The following is a 23,199-nucleotide window of genomic DNA, read 5'->3' on the forward strand; positions in this document are numbered from 1 at the left end:
TCTTTGCTGCTGGATTCAAGAGCCTCGGATGTGCTTCTTTGCATGGTGAATCTCCAAGACAGAATGATTGTTTTCAGAATTTTCTAGACATTTCTCATTGAGACACATCTCTGAGACCAAAATCCCCTGAAAATGATGAGTTAAGGCACTGATTCCAGATGTAACTATGAAAAAGCCTTTCTATGTAGTCCCAGGAAAGGGGTTGAACCAGAGACCACAACTGCTGCTCCATTTCAGTTTCTTTGGTCCACACAGTGCCTTTAGAAACCTAAAGCTGGCCTGGTGTGGTAGCACACATCTGTAATCCCAGCAATTCAGGAGGCCGAGGCAGGAGGATTACAAGTTTGAGGCCAACCTCAATAATTTAGTAAGACTTTAAGCAACTTAGTGAGGTTCTGTCTCAAAATAAAAAAATAAAATAAGGGCTGGGGATGTAGCTCAGTGGTACAGCACCTCTGGGTTCAATCCCCAGTGCTTAAGAACAAAAATAAAACCTAAAGCCAATATTTACAAGTCAGAATATTTCATCATAGAAATTGGGATTATAAGCGTTTCTTAAAAATGAGGATGAGGCAGATCAAGGCCTGTAGTCCTCCAGAGCCACAGCCCACTGGGTCTTGGTAAGCCTCTGCCCTTTCAGGGAGAGACCTTTGCCCCAGTTTTCCTAGTGTCCATACTCCTGCTTTCTTACGCCATGACAGTCCTCTCCTTATCTCATCCGGTAGCTCCCCAATGCCTCCATTGGCTCCTCTCAGCTGTGAGGTGCCATCCACAGGGAAGAATTCCTTCTGTTGGCTGAGAGCCACCTTCCAGGCTGGTCCTGGGTGGCTGGTGGAGGGCAGGACAAAGACAGTCTGGAACCAAATGTACCAAAATGTTGGCGGTGGTTGTCTTGATTGGTGGGAGTACAAGATTTTTTCCTGTTTTATTTTACATAACTTATTTTGTGTGTGTATACTTTCTGAATATTCTGCAAAGTATAGTTGAAAGAGAAATTTTTTAAAAAAACAGCTAAAAAATTCCAAAATATAGATTTTTGAGGTTTAGCTACTGTGACAATGAAGGTCTTCCTTTAAATTCTAATTACTAGTAGTATTTATAAAATGAGAAGGAGAAGTACAGATTTGATACAAGAAACCAAAACTAGATCTGCTTCAAGAGTTAGCTAAAGATCTTCTCTCCCAACTATTTATCAAAAATTAATAATACAAATTTATAGTTATATTTTATGAAAGTAGAAAGATGTTGGTTTAGCTTATGTCACTTGACTTATGTCGTTTGATTTATATCGTTTGACTTTTCACATTTAAGCCTTGATTAGTTTCTAGAATGTGATAGAGAGAGTAAGAGTAAATCACCTTTTCATCTAGAAAATGAAAATATCTATATAAATAGATGTATAAATAAATAGATGTATAGCCTGGGAGATTTGAAGTTGAAGATTAGGGCCCACTTCCTGGTGGAGAGAGTTCCCAGTTTTGATCGGGTTTCTCAGCTGGGACTCAATAGTGAGCAAACAAATATGTCACACTCTGGAATCTTGAGTAACACTTAGATGTGTTTGGAATCTGAGTTGGGACCCAATTCCTGGACAGAGTTAAAAAAAAAAAAATGGTGGCTCTTCTTCAACACTTAAGGGCAGAAAGGAATTCTTTCTGGAAGAACCTTTTGAAATTCCTCCTTTGCTTCTGTGGCTTTCCCTAGTCATAAAAGATGAGGGTGGGAACAAGGGAGATGCTTTGTGCATAAGGAAATGGAGCCAGAGAAGGGGAAGAATGAAACTCAGGGAAAGGGCCTGCTGCAAGGAGGTGAGACACCAGAATAGACGGAGAAACTTATGTTTTCTAGATTTTGGTATTAAAGGAAGAAAAGACATGTTTGTGATTAGTTATCATATGATGCAGTTTGTTGGCCCCTCTTTATAAATCTCTGTACAGTGGTTATAAGGGTTTTTGTTGTTGTTGTTGTTGTTGTTGTTTCACGCACTGTACCTGAAATTGCACAGAATAACACTAACTTGTTGCATAAAAATGTCCAGGACATCTCAGACATTTGTCATTAAGCATGTGATCCCACCTAACAACCAGGAGCTGTGTGGACATTCTTGCTGCACTTGCACCTGGAAGGTTCAATTAGGAGCATCCCAGGAACAGCAGCAGCAGCAGCGAGAGGACTAGCTCATTCCGTCCAACCTTGGGTGTCCAGGAAGCCCGCACTTACGCCAGCTCAGAGAACTGAAGTTTATCCTGATCCTGAAGTATTTTGGGCTTCCCAACTTAGCTGGGCAGCTTGTGAGGAAGCCCTTCTTGCCAAGAAATGCCTTCTCTCTCTCATTGCAGCTCTCACTCATCTATTCATTCTTTCTACAATGTTAATTTAGAGCCTTCCATAGACAATTCACTTTTCTGTTGAATGCATTGCCTGGGAATGTCAAAGGAGCCATTCTTCTAGACATGCTTGGGGTTTATATAAATATAAACCTAAAGACATAATTCAGAATAATTACATATTCCCCCCCCCTCTCTCTCTTTTGAGATGGGGTCTCACTAAGTGCTGAGATTGACCTCCAACTTGCAATCCTCCTGCCTCAGCCTCCCCAATAGCTAGGATAACAGGAATGTGTAACTGTGTCTGGTTAAATACTTAAGTGAAAAAAAAATTGCAAGACTCTTGGGGCATATGTATATTTTCCCCTTATTCTTGATATATATGATGGAATAAGAAGAAGAATTTTCACGTTTATTTATTGGTTTTATTAGCTTGAATCTGGAACTTTTCTGAGTCTTTGTTCAAATGCACTGTGATTGCCTTTAGAAAAAGTTTAATTGAGGAACAATTGACACATAATAAACTGCACATATTTAAAGTGTACAGTTTGTTTAGTTTTGACTTAAGTGTATCCATCACTCCCCACCCCCAGTATTTCATCCAGTTCCTTGGTAATCCTTCCCTCCTTCCTCTCCACCCCTATTGCCAGACATCCACTAATCTCATTATTGGCACTGTAGATTAGTTTACATTTTCTAGAATTTTATATAAATGGAATCACTCAGTATGCAAGCTCCTAGGTCTGGACTCTCTCGCTCAGCATGATTATTTTGAGATTTGCTGGAACATATCTTTTAATTCTAAATAGTATTCTGTTGTATAGATACACTGTGGTTTATCCATTCTCTTGCTGATGGACATGTTCTTTCTAGTATTTGGCTGTTAAAAGAAAAATTGGTGTTAATGCAGTTTATGTGTTCTTGTATAAATACATGTCTTTATTCCTCTTAAATAAGTACCTAAGGAGAAATGGCTGGGTCATATGGTAGGTGTATGCTTATATTTTTTAGAAATTGTGAAACTTTTTTTTGTTTTTTTCCAAAATGGTTTTACCAGTTCACATTCCCACCAACCATGTTATATAAATTCCAGGTCCTCTACAGTCTTCCTGACACTTGGTATGAGCACTCTGGGTTTTAGCCATCCTAATTGGTGTGTAGTGGTATCAAGTGTAGTTTAGTTTGCATTTGGTGAACCCAGAAACACTCTACTACTGAGCTACATTGTCAGCCTTCTTTATTTTATTTTAAAATAGGGTTTTGTTAAGTTGCCCAGCCTCACCTTAAACTACCTCGGTCGCCTCAGTATCTCAGATTACAGGTGTATACCATCATGGGCAGCTTTATTTAGGTCTTCTGTGATTCATCTTAATGATGTTATTTTAGTTTTCAGTATACAGGTCTGCACATATTTGTCAAATTTGTCTCTAAATAGTTAATAGTGTATGGTGGTTTTCAGTTTTTAATTTCTCATTTTTTCTTTGCTCATATAGAAATACAATTGATTTTCGTGGATTTATCTTGTATCCTACCATCTTGCTGAAGTCACTTTATCAGTTTTTGTAACTTTGGGGGAATTCCAACAGATTCTACATAGATAATTATTTAATCTGCAAATACAGTTTTATATTCTTCTTTCCAACTTAGATGTCTTTTAATTTCTTTTTCTTGCCAGATAAATACAACCTCCAGGGCAATGCTGACTAGAACTGTTAAGAGGAGACATCTTGCCTTTTTCCTGCTCTTAGAGGGGAAGCATTCAGTCTTTCACGTTACTTGTGTGATCATCTACAGTTTTTTGTAAATGTACTTTATTGGGTTGAGGAAGTTTCCTTCTGTTCTTACTTTATTGAATGTCTTTGTCAGAAATACCACCCTCTAGTCAGATAAGCTTTATGAAAGTGGTATTATAATTACAAAGGTAATCTTTAACTTGCCATAATAATACTATCCAGCATGTGTGTGGTATGTAATTTCTCAATTTGCTGTTATTTATTATTCATATATATACCAATGATATTTTTCATCTGAGGATACCAACCATTACTCAGTAAATTCAGACAAGGTACCGATGAAAGAAGCAAAAATTACTTCCTTTTTCCGGATCAGAAACTCAAGACACCTGAATATGAAATAGCTGAGTCTTAATAAATAATAGTCTATTTATTTATTTTTCCAGAATCAAAATTCATAAATTAATTTAGATTTTTTTTATTCAAGGAAGTTTTTTAAAAAGTAAAAACTATTAAAATACATTTCTGAATACTGCACTCTTTGCTGTCAAAACAAAACCCTAAACCTGTGGGAGAAAGCACAGGCTGGATCTCAGAGCCAAAAGAAAGAAAATGAAATCTAATGGGAGCAACATGAAAGACCTTTGATGCAAATCACTCTCTTGCCCAGGTCCTGGATGGCAAGGTCTCCCTCATAGTGAGCAGGTGTTGATGTTTGGAAGTTTTGATTGATCAACCCATAAGACAGGAGAGAAGTGAGATTGCAATAAAAGCTAAAGCAGTTATGTCGCATTAAAAGGTGTCTGGTGTGTGTATCAGTCTTGTGATTCTGTGGACTGGTCAGCGTATCAGAAGTGTCCTGTCCAATTCTTTTTTTTTTCTTTTTACTTCTTTAATTCATTTATTGACTTCATCTTCTTTTTTCCTTTTTTTATTATTTCTTACATACATGACAATAGTGGAGTGCATTACATTCATAATTATCCATTCACAGCACAATTTTTTGGAACTCTGTATATAAAGTATGTTCATGCCAAATTATGCCATTATATATGAGCTCTCTTTTTTGCATTACAATTCTTAATATACCTTTATACCACAATTTATCACGTCTCTGTTTGAATATAAGGTATATTGACACCAAATTCACAGCATTTTTAAACGGGAAGTGTGCTAACCAGGGGTAGTTTGCTGACGGGTGAAGGATCAAGATGCCATGTCAGAGATCAGTGCTTAAGGAACTGAGCCTGGAAGTGGCCAGACCTGTTGGGAGTCTCAAGCAACAGGTCAGGAAAGAGATAATGAATGCTGTCACCAGGCAGTGACAGCAGGGGTGGAGGACACAAACCAAAAGATGTTTAAGGGGTAAATATGGCATGATTCAGACAGACTAATTCCAAGGTATGTGGCTTCAGTCACTGGCTAAATATCAGGTACCATTTTAGGGAAGTAAGGAATTCAGAAACTCAGGAGCTACACATTTGGAGGCACCGGTTTTGTACATGATGAACTTCCTCCAGGAAGTGGTCATATCACACTTGAACATGGAGATCCAGAACGCTGTGGAGATGCCTGGGCTGAGGCTGGGGCACACGGGTGAAAGTTGAAATCACGGGTGAGAATGACTGATAGGTAGGGCCACCTTTCTCCTGGTGGCTGGGTCCTGATAGTCACTTGCCAACCTGACTGTGGGAATCAACATTTCTCAGGCTGCTCTCTCTAGTATTCAGACACAAAACAAAGTCTTCAGTTCTTTCAGGATGCACATTTCAGTTCAATCCCTTAAATAGTAGGAAATATCAACTATCAGCCTGTCCTTTGCTTTAGGGGTAGTATACATAGATATTTGCTTATGTTGTATCCTTTCACCAAAGGACCCACACAAATAAAAATATATATATATATATATATATATATATATATATATATATATATATATATGCCCTTAAGCCTTACCAAAGTTTGAGAAAAGGCCAGGCAGTGACTGGCATTTTGCTGAGACTTGCAAAATTGAACCTGGAGGAAGGAGGAATGCAAGTGCAAATGAAGTTGGATGGCAACCAGTGAGAACTGGTTCTGAAGCTTTGTAAAAGAGGTACACTCTGCATGACATTAAAAACTTGTGTAAGAGTGCTTCAGCAAATCCCCATACCACAGTTTCTAGGATAAATAAAGAGGGTTTAGGAGAAGGGTGATTGACTGAAGCCAGAATTTTTTTTTTTGAAATGACTTTTTACATTTTGTTATAAATGACAAACTTGTTTTAAGAGGTCAGAACCATTTTTTTTTTAAATTAACTTTTTAAGTAGGTATCTTCCAGATAGGTAATTTATGCTGATGTTAAAAAATGGATAATACCACTACCTGTTGTTGTTCATACAGCCCCTGTTCTCTGGAAGTGCTCCATCTTGTCTTTCCAATGTGTGTGCTTTCTTTGCCAAGCACCCCCTGAAGACAGAGGATTGCTGTACAGTGGATCCTCAGTATCTGCAGGTGTTTGGCTTGAGGACCCCCACAGATCCCCAAATCCACAAATGCTCAGTCCCTTATATAATTTGGCACAGAACCTGCATAGATCCTGTGCACATCCTGTCAGATGCTTTAAAACATCTATAGATGACTTGTAATACCTGATGCATGTAAGTGCTGTGTAAATAATTATCATACTGCATTGTGTCAGGAATAATGGCAAGGAAAAGTCTGTACATGTTCAGTGCAGATGCCACTGGAAAAAAATTTCCATCCACAGCTGGCTGGGTCTGTGGATGTGGAGCCTGTGGACACGGAGGGCAACTTCTTGCCATCCGTGGACATTAGTGCTTGTCACAGCCTCGTACCTGTGCACAAGACCCCCTCATCTGCCTTGTGAACTCATTCCTTCTCTGAGAACCTTTTTGTTCCCATCTCCTGTCTATCAGGAAAAAGTAACAAGTAGATTTGCAGTGTCACCTTTGCACAGACTGGTCACCCTGTGCTGTAGTAACTTGTTTATTATAGGTCTGCTTCCTTCCTAGATGAAGAGATTCCCGAGTCCAGACATTGAACTTAGCATGGTGTCAGACCCATAGTAGATGCTCATTATAGGCTTGCCAAAAACAGGATAGGAGGAAAAGATACTTCTAAGGAGCCCCTGAAGAACCTGAGCAGAAGGGACCCAAAACAGAGGAAGAAACACACACAATGATAGTATTATGGAGAGCTAAAGGAGCAGAGAATTTTAAGAGGGAAGCCCTAGTCATTAGTGTTTACTGCTATTGAAAGCCAATGAGATAAGTACTGAACATCTTAATGATGTTTTTAGGAACTGAGGAAAGCTGTCCTTGGCCGTAAACACCCCACAGATATTACTAGAGGCATTGTTACCCATACTAAGAAAAGTTATGCAGCCAATAAGAGGTGGCTGGCAACCTTTCAGAGACAGAAATCCATTGAACTGCCCAACTTGATGATATTCATCATTCTGACATTTTATACTATTATTTTCTTCTGATGGCAAACCCATTGGATAATAGGCCGTCTCTGTTTAAATAGTTAAATAAATAAATAGTTTAACTGAATAAATAGTTAAAAAATAAGAAATATTTGCCGATGTGCATCACATATGGGTCAGATCAAAATTCAGAAGCTAATTTGGTGAATCCCAACAGATCTGAAACTTCCATGGGTGGATCATTTCTGTAAAGGTGACAATGAGAAAGAAGTCTACAATTGTGAAGTTGTATCATTTTCAATACAGTTGCAGCTGTCTCTCTCTCAATAAAAAAGCAAAATAATTGAGAAATTCTCTGTACTAGCTACCCACACACAGGAATCCATAGCTAAAGACTCAAGTAATGTCTTTGATGGGCTGAACATTCTAAGAGAAACAAGATAATGTCTCACTATGGGAAGAATAAAATGCTTTGGGAGGACAACATTGTTCAATGTGAAATCCACAGCTTCTCAAAGGATAGAAATAAGAGCATTTCAAAAGAGATCAATTTATGGAACTTATAGGAGAATGGACACCTTTAAAACACAATGCTTATTAAAGTAGAAAATGTCTAATTATACACTTATAGTTACTTAATTATGCTGTTAATGTTAAGGTACCTCCAAGCTCAGATTTCTGACTGTCTGGAAAAAGAGTGAAATTCCTTTTGGCTGTTACTATAAAGAGGGAAGGCAGACTTAACATTGCAACTGATGAATACTCTTGTTAAGACCAAAGAAAGCTGAATTTTCTCTGGTTGATTGCTATTCATGTTGCAGCCAATTTAAATATTTTTAAAGGATGGTTTGCTTTACTTTTTTTCATAGACTTAATGCCACTTTTGAATGAATAAAAATTATTCTTTGTTTATATAACCCTAACTTTTTAATAATAGTGAATTCAAACTTTCCTCACTTTTCTCTTTAGGAAATATTTTAAATGAACTAGATTCCTATCTGATTTATATTCCTTTTGAGGGGGAATTGCATTGGACAGGAGAGGGATTGAGTGCACCTCATGAATCCCTCTGACCCTCTCTTACATCATTTAATTTTTAGAGGATCAGGGCACTAAAATTACCTCCAAAATAGTGTAGGTAATCTAAATCTCAGGAAAATATAATGCTGTTATATAAAAGTGCATTCTAATATGAAAAGCCTTAACATGGAGCGTTTACTATTAAAGCAATTACTTTCTGGTACACACCTACAAAGTTCTGAGTTCTCCTTTTGCTTTTTTCCACTTTCATTCCAGGTACCTCAAAGCCCTCTGACAGCTCCCTTACACAGGGAAGTCCTAGTTACAGTTGTTGCGGTTAAGAATCGTTTTAGGAAACCAGAGAAGGATTTTTAATTCCCTGTAGATGTCATGCACATCTAACAAGTAGAATATTGGTGCAGTTTAAAGCATAAACTTGAACAAGAGTTTTATAGTCAAATAAAATCTTGTGTTTAATTTCTCTCCACCCACTCCTGCCAATTCCTAGATGTTTGACTCTGTGTCTCAGTGCACCCATCTATAAAACGGGGTTTAGGAGGAATCAGTGAGATAATGCATGCCAGAGGTTTAGCATAGGACCTGGCTGCCATTAAGCATGTGGTGAATGACAGCTGTTATTACGAAGCGTTCCAGATGCACAGGTACTTCACTCTGTGCTTCCAGCAGCCTCTTAAAGACAGAAGCTAAATTATATGTGCACAAAATACAGATGAAACTGATGCACACTCTATGTGTGATAATACTTTTCCTAAGAGACTTCTATTTCATCTCATATATGCTCTTATTTAGCCTTATGATAATACTATGGATTGGGAAAGAAAGTCACTGAACAATGTGACTGACTGTTGCCACATTTCTCCTTTTTGGCGTCTAGCCTTTTATGCCCTAAGACTCTACCTTGTTATGTGTTTGAAAAATTAAACACAGTTCTTGGGGTTTGGGTATGGGAATGTATTTTTTTTTCCTATAAAGTCATTACCTCAAACTTTCTTAAGTGCTCTACTCTTTATTTCTTTACTAGAAGAAAAATATATTTTCAATAAGGTAAAGGAGTTTCAAGCAGTCTCCTGGGCTTTGAAAAAATGGTGGTATACAAGTCACTTGTTTGGTTTTAGAAGTTCATGATACATTTTAGTTGGACAAAGTAGTTCTAAGTCCTGGGAGGGACCAATACAGGTGATTCTCAGAATTGGTTAAAAAAATAATAACCTAATGATCTAATATAAAAATGATTGCTAAATTATCATAGCAACTCTAATCAGAACCTACTCGTAAAAACATGCTTTTCTCTTCAGAAATCTGTCCTACTTTGAAGACCTGTTGCTAAAAGGGCATAAGGAAGATAGAGAATAAAACTTCTGTTAGCACAGCAATGTGTCTTTGACTAGGTAAAGAGATCCAGCTCTCACATTTTAATTTAATAAAAGCTGTTTGGCATCCAGGAAACACAAGTAAACAGTGATTTCTAAAACAACACACAAATCCTTTACAATAAAATATATGTGTCTGCGGATCCCCAGCACTGGGAAAAGACAGATCTCATCTTCTTTATCTTCTGACTCACACTGCAGCCAGATAGCAGGAGAGGGGTGTGTGTGTGTGTGTGTGTGTGTGTGTGTGTGTGTATGTGTGTGTGTGTGTAGGGGTGTGCATGCCCCCTGGAGAGAGACTGCCTGGACACAGCCCTGGGGCATGGCTGGGGAAGATAAATGATAGAATCATGATTTCTGCAGTCAGTTAAGAAAAAGAATGTAGGACATTGCCACATACCATAGAGCAAGGGAGAAGGAAATAAAGGACACAAAAAAGGAAGAGAAAAAAAATATGTGCCCAGGTCAAGCAGGAAGCTGGTTCTTCTGAGACCACCAAACCAACTGACCATTTTAGCTGGAAGCTACGCAGCCTCCCCACAGGATAACAGCATTTATTTTATTTTTTTAAATCTCTTGCATGGGGGCCCTCATCCTGTCAGCAGTGAACGCCTGTTTTCTAGACCTCCAGTCCCTCTGCCAGGCAGGGTGAACTTCTGGAGAAGCCATCTGCCAGGTGGAGCACAGGATGGGAGGGTGGGTCAGCCAATCCTGGGTTCCCAGCACTGCTGCCTGACACACACCCACAACCGGTTCCTTCCTGGTCATCACCCGCCATCTCTCATCTCCCTCTTCCAGCCAGCTCCTTGGCTGCTGGCCAGATAAGAATAAAAAAGGACATTTGTATGTATGTAGTTTGAAACACAAAGATAAGAGAGAATGTTAAAAAAAAATGGTTCAAAATCTCCAGAAAGAGTTTGAGAAATAAAAAATACCAGTCTCACAGTTTGCACTGGCATTCATTCTTAAATAGTGAGTCGTGGTTGCTTTTATTTATTTTTTAAATTTATTGCACCATTAAGACAGGTATTTCATACTAGAAGCATGACACCACTTTTATTGCCATCCACAAAAGCACGGATGTGTGTTGCCTCTGTTCAGATTCCCCAGTCTTCTGTACCTAATGATTTTGGGGGGATCTTTCTCCCCGGTGCTATTAACTGTTGAGAGGAGTGGCTACTTAGTAATTCTACACCTGTTCCCGTCCACGCCCATCAACTTGCTAAGCTTCCCAAGCAAGTGCCGGGGAAAGCATGAGAACCTCCGAGTCTGGGCGGAGGAGGCTGTGGCAGAGGCTGCCTCTGGGTTTGGCTTTTGGGATTTTTGTTCCGAGTCTCCAATGAATCTACTACAATGGCAGTTGATGACAGCAATTTATATTCCAGAACGAAGAACAAACTAAATGCATCTCAAAATGATCATAAATCATCCCGACGGAGCAGCCTGCCACCTGAACTACTCATAGGAAATGACATTAGAGGAAAACTTCAAAGAAACATTAAGAACTTGGAACCCTTTCACCTGAGGCGCCCCAAAAAGAGACCGACCATATTTCCAGGTAGGAATCATTTAAACTTATGCCTTCCGATTAAAATGAAACCACACAACAAGGACTGCATCTCATTTGTCATAATTAGATGGGAGTTTAAAATTAACTTGGGATGTGTTGAAGAGCTTTCGGTTGCCAAATAAACGTGTTGGATTGGAAAAGTTAGAGCAGTTCTTCAATCTGGAAGTGCCTATCTTATTCTTCCTTTTATTTTCTTAATTGATTGTGACATCTAAGGATCTGTATATAGGCAGGTATGTTATGACTCGTCAGCATCAGCAGGACAGGGAACTACTTTGCGTGCAGGACTGGAGAATTCTGTGTTGCATTTCATGTTCTGGTATTTTCTTTATTTTGCAAGATTATTGGATTGTGGCGTGAAGTTGGCATCAGAAATCTGTGGGCACCAGAAATTAATGCCATTAAATACTCCAATGCATGCTTCAAATTCCTGTCTAGCATCAGAGCCTAAAACCGTTTGTAGTAAAAGGCTCAATTAAACAATGTGGATGGTGAAATGTATTAGGGAACAGGAGACACACGGATTTCAGTCTTGATGAAGAGACTCTGATGTCTGCCTTAGATGTTGTTGGGTGGATTATTATTGGTGTGTAGAGAGCACAAGATAACCAGTGACCGTGATGCCTGGCCAAGCCATTACAGCCGTCACTGCAGGGAATGAATTATTTAGTCAACTTGATTTCACGACCCCTTGCATTGGAATTTCCAGGAAAAACTGGAAGTGGCTTTTTTTGTGGTGGTTGATTGATTGATTTGCAGAGGATAGATGAGAGCCAACTGCGGAGGGATGACTCTGTGTTGATAGAAAATAATATAGTCAACTATTGGGTTTTTAAAATTTTTTTTTCAGTTATAGAGGGACACAGTATCTTTATTTTGTTTATTTATTTTTATGTGGTACTGAGGATTGAACCCAGTGCAAGGCAAGCGCTTTGCCACTGAGCCACAACCCCAGCCCCTCAGTAATCGTTTCATAAAAACTCTACGGAATCCTCTGATGAAGATGACGTAGAGACTTGGGACTTTGTCCACAAACTGAAAGTCACATTTCTTAAGGAAGCTGTCGTTTTAATGGATTTCTTCTTGGTTCACTGATGTTGCACTGTGTCCAAATTTTCGGCAGAGAAAAAGCAACTCTCTGCCTAGGATGGACCAGATGGTGTGAACTTACAGGAAAGTTTGGGGAACTGGCAGGGGGTGAGATGGGAGATGCTGGAAGGAGGGGGACTTCAGTGTTCACAGTGAAAGCCACTTTGGGCCTCATCTCTTTGATCTCCTGAGGGTACCAAGGAATGCAGACCTGCCCTGTTTTCGGAAACCCATGGCAAAAAGTATTTCTAGGTTGGTTCACTAGCCCTACTTCCAGAACCTTCTTACAGGGCTGTTCTTCACCTTCTGTCCACCCCTCCCCCCCCCATTTGTTGGTTTAACATGCCTGGATCCATGGACATTATAATGCTTCCTGCATTTCTCCACTTCACACTCCAAGCAGGCTTCTCCTCTTTCCAAATCTCCAGATCCAAGGAGGACACCACTCCTGCACCCACGATTCCCGCCCTTGTCGTCTCTTTCCATAAGTCATCTGGCCCTGGGCTGTTAGCTACAGCCCAAATCTGTGAGAAGGCCTCTTGGCTTCGACCTTGCCTAAGTTCTGCTTTCTAAGATCTTGCGTTGGCAACGTTAATTTGGTAAGATGAACTCATGAAAGGGCAGTGAGCTTTGGGGAGCTGAGTCCTAGTGTAGACAGTGTCTGTCCCTCAGCCCCCTCCAGCTGCCCTTGGCCCCCCTCACTGACTCCTAGGCTCCAGCTGTGCCATTTGTTTCTGTCCCCAGTGCTTTCATTGGAAACAGCTGCAGATAGGATTCTTCCTATCCTTCCCCCACCTCTTTCACTTCACTGCCAGGCTTTCCACAGACAAGAGAGTCACCTCCCAGTTTGATCAACACTGGCTACTAGTTCCTTTCAACTAAACACAATACCACTGTCATGCAAGTTGCACTAGCTGCTTTTTATGGTGGATGAATCAGAAACGCCAATGGGCTGCTGATCCTGGCCCAGATCCCACGTTCCTCCTGCAAATAGAAGCATACACAGAGTGTGATGCTGCTCTGCTGTTGTGTAAGGAAAAAGCAGGCATAGTAGATGTGGGGCCTGAGGGTCCAAGTAATTCAGTCGTATCTCACAATTAATAAATGACCAAACTAAGGCTTGGACCAGGTCTTTGGACTCCAACATTCAAGCAGCTTCCACTGTATTGCCACACTCCACTGTCACCTGTTGTGATCATTTGTCTGTGGAGATGCAAGAGCTGAGGACACATCAGTGTTCCAGTGTTCCCTCTACCCTTATATGCACACAGACAAATTTTACCTCCACCTCAAGTCTCATATTTTCAGTTCTGCTCTAAATGATTGATTGGTTGATTATTTCATTCATTCATTATTCATTCACTCATTCACTCATTCTTCATTTAGCTCTTGCATTGTGTTGGGGATACACCTTCAAGAACTCCATATTTTTCTTTTGTTCTTGTCATCCATTTCTCCTCTCAGGGACATCTGACCCTGCTGATAGCTATCTACCTAAAAGGCCTGTTTGTTTCATTCCCTTGCTTAAGATTCCTCAGGGTCACCACTGCTTTTAGGATAAAGTCCAAGCTTCTTGGGAAATGAGAGATGCCAAGTCTGTCCACTGCTTCTGTCCGCAGCCCCTTCCCCAGCACTCCTTCCCACGGTGCTCAGCAAGCTCTGCCAGCTTCAGATCCCGAGGCCCTTCATGCTTGCTCTTCTAGGGTCGATGCCGTACAAGCTACCTTCACATTTCCTCCTAATTTCTACTTTGACTTCAGTGTCAATTTCAGATCTTTTCTTCCAAGAACTTTCCATACTTCCTCTTCTGCACTGATCTAATCCATGTCCTTCTCGTAACACCTGGACTTTTCCCTACCACAGCACTTATCGCACTGTATTGTAATCGTCTGTTTACTCATCTGTGTCTTCTGCTGGCTAGCCATCCAGGGACCATATCAGTCTTGTTAACCATTGTGTACCTACTACCTCTTACAATGGCTGGTACATAGTATTCCTTCAATAAAATTATCCAGTTGACTCAAACTGCACTAAATGCAATGAACTCTTGGCATCCTTTTGTGCTCTGCCTTCCTCCTTACTCTGTTCATGCCATTCTCCCCTCACCTTCTAACACACACACACACACACACACACACACACACACACACGTCTGTGTTCCTATTATGCCTTTTCTTTCATTCTCCATGTTGGCTTGAAGGCCCAATCCCAGTCATCCATCTGTAATTTTCCAAAATTGTTCCTATGACCTCTTTTTAGTTCTCCTGGATGCCAACAACCTTCTTGGACTCACTACTGTACTATATTGTTAACTTTACGTTCATGGAGAGGCTCTTTGGAAACAGAGACTATATCTCACTCCCTTGAATGGCCCAGTGGTCTGAGAAGGGAGAATTGCACAAAGTAAGTGTCCATTCAACATCTGGTGGTTAATTAACTGATTTCCTGTGAAGCTGTGTCAGTCCTGTGGAACTCTCTGAAAATAACTATCCTGGAAATAATTAGTGAGCAGATAATAATTGCCGAGGGTGAAGGTCTTTATACTGCTTTTTATCACAATATGAATTCCCCGTGGGGGAAATACTAGGATGGCTTGTCTCAGTGTGTCATTCATTCATTGAAAAATGTATTAGGATTCTACTGGATGCCAGGAATTATTCTAGACTTTGGGGAGACAGTGAAAGTCACTTAGTTTCAAGTCTAGGCAGATTGGAAAGAATTTGCCTGGCAGGGTATCTTGCGTATGGCACAACTCAATAAATGCCTCTAAAATAAAGGAATGGATAAACCCCATCATCACAGCAATGAATCTTACAAAAGAAAACCAGTACATTTAAAAATCATATTGACCTGAAGACATCAAAGACTAACATTTTGTGTTCCCTTGGAGAAGCCTCACCAATAGCATGGTAAAATGAGTTACAGCATCTCAATCTTGGTCTGGAAGAAAGTGGGATGCAGGGGCCAGGTGTAATGGGTTGTTCATTCAGCACTTTTAGGTAAACAAGTTGGTGTGTTTGTTCAGCGGGTTCTTAAAATATCCTACTGATTTTACAATCATATGTTGTGAAAAACAAGGAGCCATCTGCTCAGAGGAAACAGACAATTCGAGTTACTTCCTTGTCACTTAGTCAGAGGGCATTACAGTGAGGATGCTCACAGCCAAGAGGAGGAGGGAAGTCCGGCCACATTCTGGGGACAGAGACTCCGGGGTGTAGGCTAACCTTGTTTCTTATATTATAGTCCAATTCTGTTTCAAAAGCAAGCTATTTTTGCTTTAATCCACAATCTTAAAAAATAGCTTACTTAAAATTATGCCTTTTTTATCATTAAATGGATTTAGAGTATTTCTAAAGTAAAACTGCTTTATTCCTTTCCTTGCTGAGTGTCATGATTTACTAGAAACACAGGGTAGTTGTAAGAACAATGGCAGCCAGATGCTTTCTGGCCTTTCTTATAAGTAAATGAGCTTGGCCCAGAAGACCGTGAAGATGGGCATCAGGTCTATGTTCCCTTCTGAATTCCTTCACTGTGTGACAGGCATAGTGAAAGGCACATTGGTTAGGCGTGCTCCCTGAAGTACAGGTCACACATTTCTAATCCACATATCTCAAATTCCAAATGCTACAAAATCAGGCACTGACAGAGGGCTCAAATGGAAAATTCCACACTTGACCTCATGTGATGGTCAGTCAAAACCCAGGCACACTAAAAATACTGTATATACTTACCTTCAGGTTCTGTGAATACGGTATAAATGAAATTTCAACAACTGAATTGACTTTTTCAATTTGAATTTGAATTTGAATTCTATGTTTAGCCTCGGGTCCCATCCCCAAGACAATTCATTACGCTTATGTAAGTATTCCACAAAATCCAAAACACCTCTGGTTCCAAGCATTTTAGATAAGGGATATTCACCTTCTATTTGTTCTCTATTAGAATTGCATCACCCCAGAACCCCGCCGATTGGTGCATCTGGTGATGTTTCAGTGAGGTCTACAAGGCCATGTATAACTTGGTTAGGTCCTCCATAAACACTTGATGTGAAAAGAGTGCTCCCTACAATTGTGTCCCCGTTGTCATAGGTCCCGTGGTTACACTGTGAGGACAGAAGCCATGTCTCATGTGTCACCATGGTATTCCCCTCAACACCCACCCAGAGCATTTTGCATATGGTAGGTGCTTAAGGGCTAATGAAGTAGTTAGGCAAGATAGAAGATAGAAGATGTCTTGAGTTCGAGGATAAATGTGTGACAACCACCCCACCAGCCACACCCCTGTCCATCTGGTGCCATAACTTCCTTAAAGGACCACTTCCCATGCTATGCCTGGGGCCAAAGCCAAAGGGGCCTCACAGGCAAGAGTTGGAAACTTTGCTCTCATGAAAGGACTTCAGCCCAAGAATTTCCCCAAATCAATAGTTGCTGAAGAAATGGGTTCAGGTTGTAATTCTCCATCTGACTAAACTTGTAACCTGGGACATGTCACTTCATCTCTCAAAACCTGTTTCTTCACCTTTGGAAGCAGAATGTAAACAGTATTTTCACAGGCTGTGTTAAGCCCAAATGATATAATTCATGATTACAAAACAATACACAACTGAGCTTCGCTGTGTTATTTTCTTTCTTTGGTGGTATTGAAGGTTTGGTTTTTCATAATAGTAATTTTTCTTCTAATGAGTAGTTGTTGGATACACTCTTAACACTTTTACAAATCTTCATGGTTTGAAAGTTATCCAAAGCGCAAATCCAATCCTCTCCTGATATAAAATTCTGTGTAGCACACTAATAGACTCATTGAATTGAATTTTCTCATTAGAAAGTATGACATGAAAAGTTTTCATTGTAGTAACTGTACATGTATTTCCCCAATGTGAATCATTAAATTTAAGATATTGTTATTTGAGGCCTCTAAAGATTGTATGGTGTCAGAAATAATAATACTGTTTTTTAATAAATTTACTTCTGTACTTTGTGTATTTAATATTTAATCTAATGTTATCTGTTTAAAACCTTTCTTTTGGAAATTCGGTCCTAAAAACTTGGAATGGGAAAATAATTGATTTGCCTTTGTGACTATAAAAAGCAGACTATATACAAGGATATAAATAAATTCTTGAAATAAATCTACTGAAATAGTAACTTTAAAATCAATGCATTATTTGGATTTCAAATTAGTTATTTGTGGCAGTTTTAATTGAAAAATACTGATAAAACGAAAATAGGAACCCTGTTTATTTGTATCTATTAGACAAGTTTATTATAAGGGAAACTGAGTTTTTGTTTTACATTTTCTTTTATAAAAAGAAACCGGGTTTTTTTGAGTGTACCAGGAATTGAATTCAGGGGCATTTGACTATTGAGCCATATCTCCAGCCCTATTTTGTATTTTTTTATTTAGAGACAGGGTCTCACTAAGTTGCTTAGTGCCTCGCTTTTGCTGAGGCTGACTTTGAACTCATGATTCTCCTGCCTCAGCCTCCTAAGCCGTTGAGATTACAGGTGTAATTTTCTTATTGGCTAAGAAAACAGATTTTAATGAGGCAATTATGTCTGGTTACTTTTTAAGGGAAAAAATGTGAATAAGATATTTATATGCATGATTTAAAAAAGAGAGAGAGAATTTTTTAATATTTATTTTTCAGTTTTCGTGGACACAACATCTTTATTTTATTTTTATGTCGTGCTGAGGATCAAACTCAGCACCCCGTGCATGCCACGCGAGTGTGTTACCACTTGAGCCACATCCCTAGCCCTATGCATGATTTATATGCATATAACAAGGAGAAAATTTTTTTTCTTACCTCTGAAATACTGATAGTAAAAGAAGAAAAGATTAAATTTATAGTTCAATTTTAAGGTTTTTCTCCTTTTTATAAGTTGTGTGTGTGTATGTATGTGTGTGTTTGTGTGTGTGTGAATGTATACGTTCACATACGGGGTTCTGAATTCAGGACTTAAGTGCTTAAACCTAAAAGCAGTTCATTTTCATTCATTGCTTAAAGTATAGTTACACATTTGAGAGATCCCATACATTTTTCCCTCCCATTCCTAAATAATGCTCCAAATATACATTTGCATTTAGATTATGAAACTATTTTTACATCCATATGATTATCTATTATATATTTACTCAATATATTTTAGTGATAACCTTTTGAGCACTTTAAAAAAATGACTGGGAGGAAAATGACCAACAAGTTCATCATTTACCTAAGGAAAAAAATGTTTAAAGCAACATTCTTTGCTTTAAACAATTTGGGGAAAGTAATTACCTAAAGAATCTTTATCTGCAGAATTTAATTATAATATCCCCATCTTTTCTTTGTAATCTAGAAAACTGTGGATTTGGGAGTGGGAGCTTATCCAGTGAGATAAAATGGATAGTCATTTTTAGATGAAAGAAATATAAAAGCTCTCATTACAAAGCAGCCAAAGAATTGTCAGGATTTTAACTTACCTCCTTGGTGCTGAATGACTGGCTGTCAGCATCCTGCTGGTTCAAAGCATCTTTTTGGAGGGAGCCCAGGATGGTGAGTGTTTGCATCATTAGATAAGGTTTACCTATGGTGTATCCTCAATAACTTCCACCTGGACTCTTCAGAAAGACTGAAGTCATCTTCATGAATTATTGATTCTAGACAGAATGTTGGTCTAATTGGTTTTTATGGACAAGAAAGAGACAACCTCAAGAAACATTATTTTTAGATTTTAAGTATCAAAAATACATACCAAGGATAAATGGAAAGTATTCCTGATAAAGACTCTTGCTAATCAAAAATCTTAACTATTTTGTCTTGCAAAGCACTGTGCAAGGACTCACTGATTCGATCATTAAGGAACACAGTAATCTGTTTTCCTATCTAATGTTTTACTAGCAGACAGAATGCATTAATTCAGTGTTTATGCCTCTCTGGGACCCATATTTAAGCCTCCTTGATAATGGCAATACTGACACCATATCAGCTGGTAGAAAAGCCATAATTGGCAATGAACTGTTTCCCTACAGGAAAGTCCCAGGGGCCTGAATTGTTCTCTTTTGGGGATTTCTGTGCTGGGGGTGGTGGTGTGACTTACTCTTTATAATTTTTCCTTCTTCTTCATTCTCAACTATCAGAGTAGAAAGGGTCATAAGTCAAATGTCTCTTGCTTAGGGCCCAACTCTGGAAGTATTTCCAGTCTTTTGAGATCTCTGATCCCTCCCCACATCACTGAGGGAAAATTAACTTACCAAGTTAGATCATTGGTTGTTTTAAAAAATTTTAATTTGTTCTAATTAGTTATACATGATAGCAGAATACATTTCTATTCATTGTACACAAATGGAGCACAAATTTTCATTTCTCTGGTTGTACATGATGTAGTCGCACCACATGTGCAGTTGTACATATACCTAGGGTAATGACGTTCATCTCATTCCACCATCTTTCCCACCCCCATGCCGCCTCCCTACCCTTCCTCCCCTTTGCCCAAAGTTCCTCCATTCTCCCCATGTACCCCCGCCCCACCCCGCCCCCGCCCAGTCCCATTATGGATCAGCATCCACTGATCAGAGAGAACATTTGGCCTTTGGTTTTTTGGGATTGGCTTACTTCACTGAGTATGATATTCTCCAACTCCATTCATTTACTTGCAAATGCCATAATTTTATTCTTTGAATGCTGACTAATACTCCATAGTGTATATGTACCACAGTTTGTTTACCTATTCATCTGTTGAAGGGCATCTAGGTTGCTTCCACAGTTTAGAATTTGTGAATTGTGCTGCTATAAACGTTGAAGTGGCTGTGTTACTGTAGTATGCTGTTTTTTTGGGTGTAGACTGAGGAGTGGGATAGCTGGGTCAAATGGTGGTTCCATTCCAAGATTTCTAAGGAATCTCCATACTACTTTCCAGATTGGTTGCACCAATTTGCAGTTCCACCAGCAATGTATGAGTATGCCTTTCCCCCACCCCCATCCTCACCAACATTTATTGTTGCTTGTGTTCTTGATAATTATCATTCTGACTGTAGTAAAATGAAATCTTAGAGTAGTTTTGGTTTGCATTTCTCTAAATACTAGAGATATTGAACATTTTTTCATATATTTGTTGTAGATCTTTGGTTTAGAAACCACTGTGCAAATCCAAATTACTGGAGGAGCTATGCAGACTCCACAGGTACTGGTCCTGGAGATTTCATTCTGTTAAGTCTAGACTAGGACCACACTTCTACCTGCAAGGTGAACATATTTACCAAGGTGTGTCTGATGTTTGTCCCATCACCTGATCAAGAACTATTGACTTTAAGGAAGTGGAAAAAATACTCAAAGATCATAGTTATTCCTTAACTACTATTTTTTTGCATGTGAGAAGCAGGAGACAGGCAGTCCCAGGCAGCCAGTTTCCCTCCCACACTACATCCAGCTACTGCCCGCCTCAAAACCTAGGGTTTTCTTGTGGAAAAAAAGAACCCATTTTCTCTCCCCAAAGTGCCTTGATTTGTGTTCCATTATATATAAACCTTCCTGGCCTCCACTCACCACCATAAAAGCCAGACCAGGAAAGCCAAGGTCCTGACTATCCATCTCAAGGTCACTGTTCTAACCTCTCCTCACAACATAAGGTCAAACACTAGGATTATCTCTACCTGTTGACAAAATTTTTAAGATTGATGATATCTGTTAAAAGCAGCCAATTAGATTGAGTGAAGAAAGAAAAAAATAAAAAATATATTGTAACAATACAAGTACCATTATGAGATAGAAATGTTCAATGAAAAAGCTTAATGAACTTCATTCACCAGACAAGTGCTACGCAGAAACTGCATTGTTCAGAAATAGGCTAACATGTATTTTCTTTTGTTATTACATCATATCCATCCAAACCAAATACTCTGTGCAATTCTCCAATATTATGGAAGTGTAATTACTTTCAAGAAGGGTGTCACAAATCCCTTCATAATTATTGAACCAAAAGGCAATACAGTTTTGGAAGACAGAACATCACAAAGTTCTGGCCTTGTACATTTCCTTATTTTTTGCTAAATTAGAAAGAGCTTTGCTGTTTCAGATACACCAAAGCTGTTCAGTTCTTCAACCAAAAGTTGAAGGTGACTGAAAACTCTATGCCTAACCATGTTCAAGTTAATATTTATAGTAAAGATAGAAACTGTTTTACTAGCAATAAATCACTTTCTGATTTTTACACCAAACACTCCCACATACGCAAACATAGGCGGGCAGGAGGAAGGGAAATGTTGAAGAACGATTTGCTTCAGAGACAACTTAAAAATGAATACATAAAGGTCTGTACCAACAGGGGAGACAGAAAGTGGGTAAGAGAAACACCTCCCAGAAATGGTCTAGCATATTCAGGAGAGAGAACTTTAAAACAAAACAAAAACCAGTAAAACTAAAATAATACAGCACCCACCCACACCCACAGTCACCTCTGCCAGCAGGGAATGTGTGAGATGGTTTTATTTTGAAAAGTTCATTGACACAGGGCAAGATAACTTGCAGGTACAGAACGAGGTTTGGTGCTTGCCTTCGGGAAATGGGAAGCTCCCTGAAGGTCACGTAGGTGGTTTAAAAAGGGAGGGAAGCATGAATTGATTCACTGCTTATTTGATAAACAGTTGTTCCCTCTTTAAAAAGCTCTTTGAAGCTAGGCCCAGTGGTACATGCCTGTAATTCCAGCTACTCAGGGGGCTTAGGCAGCAGGATCGAAAGTTGGAGATCAACCTTAGCAACTTAGCAAGACCCTAAGCAACTTAGCGAGACCCTGTCTCAAAATAAGAAACAAAAGGGGCTGGGGATGTAAAGTGGTAATGTGCCCCTGGGTTACATCCCTACCACCCATCCTCCAGCCCCATCCCCAAAAAAGTCTTTGAAAGTTTCCAAGCATTGAAAATGATGATGCATTAACACAAAATTGAATGAAATGAAATGGGAAGAATGGAAGGTTTCTGTTTCACCCTCCAAAACAACAACAAAAACACAAATTTCACATATAGCTCCCTGCCAATGGAGGCTTTATAGGAATGTGGGAGCCGTGTAGGGAGGAGAAAGAAAGAGAGATTGAAGTGTCACTCCTCCTTGAATGACCTCCTTGCAGGGTACCTGCACCTGCTGCCCTAGAACAATGATAGATCTAGTTCATTGTTGTTGGGCCACAGAGGTAGATATTTCTAACCATGAAATTTTGAAGTTCAGACACAAGTTCAGCATTGCATGTTGCTTTCATTGTGTTTAGAAATGCACTGTGTGGAAGGAGAGGAAAAATCGACTCAAACTCCACAACTGTCTCTCAGAAGCTATAGTAGAGTGGTACATGGATGGTTTTATATCATTTAAAGGTGGAAGTTTGGAATTAACAAACACTATAAAATAGGTCAATATGTAAAAGGTGTGCTCAAAATACTCATTATCCAGTTTCCTGGAATTCTGCCCCTGCCCTGAACCATGGTGTTTATAAGCCCTTAATCCTCTGTGCTCTGTAATTACAATCCCAGTGCGACATATTGCCGTGTGTTCCTCATTGCTCGATGGAGTGACATATAACATCTGTTTATATGCTGCATAATAGAACTGTGGTGTGTCTTGGCACTTTAAACAAAAGTTCTAGAATTTGAAATGCCATGAAATTTTATCCAA

At 39.3% G+C, this 23,199-nt stretch overlaps 1 protein-coding gene across 1 annotated transcript in view; it reads left to right on the top strand.

Moving 5' to 3' along the window:
- Fry (FRY microtubule binding protein) overlaps positions 1-23,199 on the top strand; it is a 406,369-nt gene that overhangs the window by 84,169 nt on the left and 299,001 nt on the right. Inside the window, exon 2 of the mRNA XM_077795147.1 lies at positions 11,287-11,459. The gene's annotated coding sequence lies outside the window, so the exon portion shown is untranslated. The remainder of the gene's footprint in view (positions 1-11,286; positions 11,460-23,199) is intronic.

This window comes from Urocitellus parryii, chromosome 2 (genome assembly GCF_045843805.1).
Source record: "Urocitellus parryii isolate mUroPar1 chromosome 2, mUroPar1.hap1, whole genome shotgun sequence".
In the NCBI taxonomy this organism is placed as follows: Eukaryota; Metazoa; Chordata; class Mammalia; order Rodentia; family Sciuridae; genus Urocitellus; species Urocitellus parryii.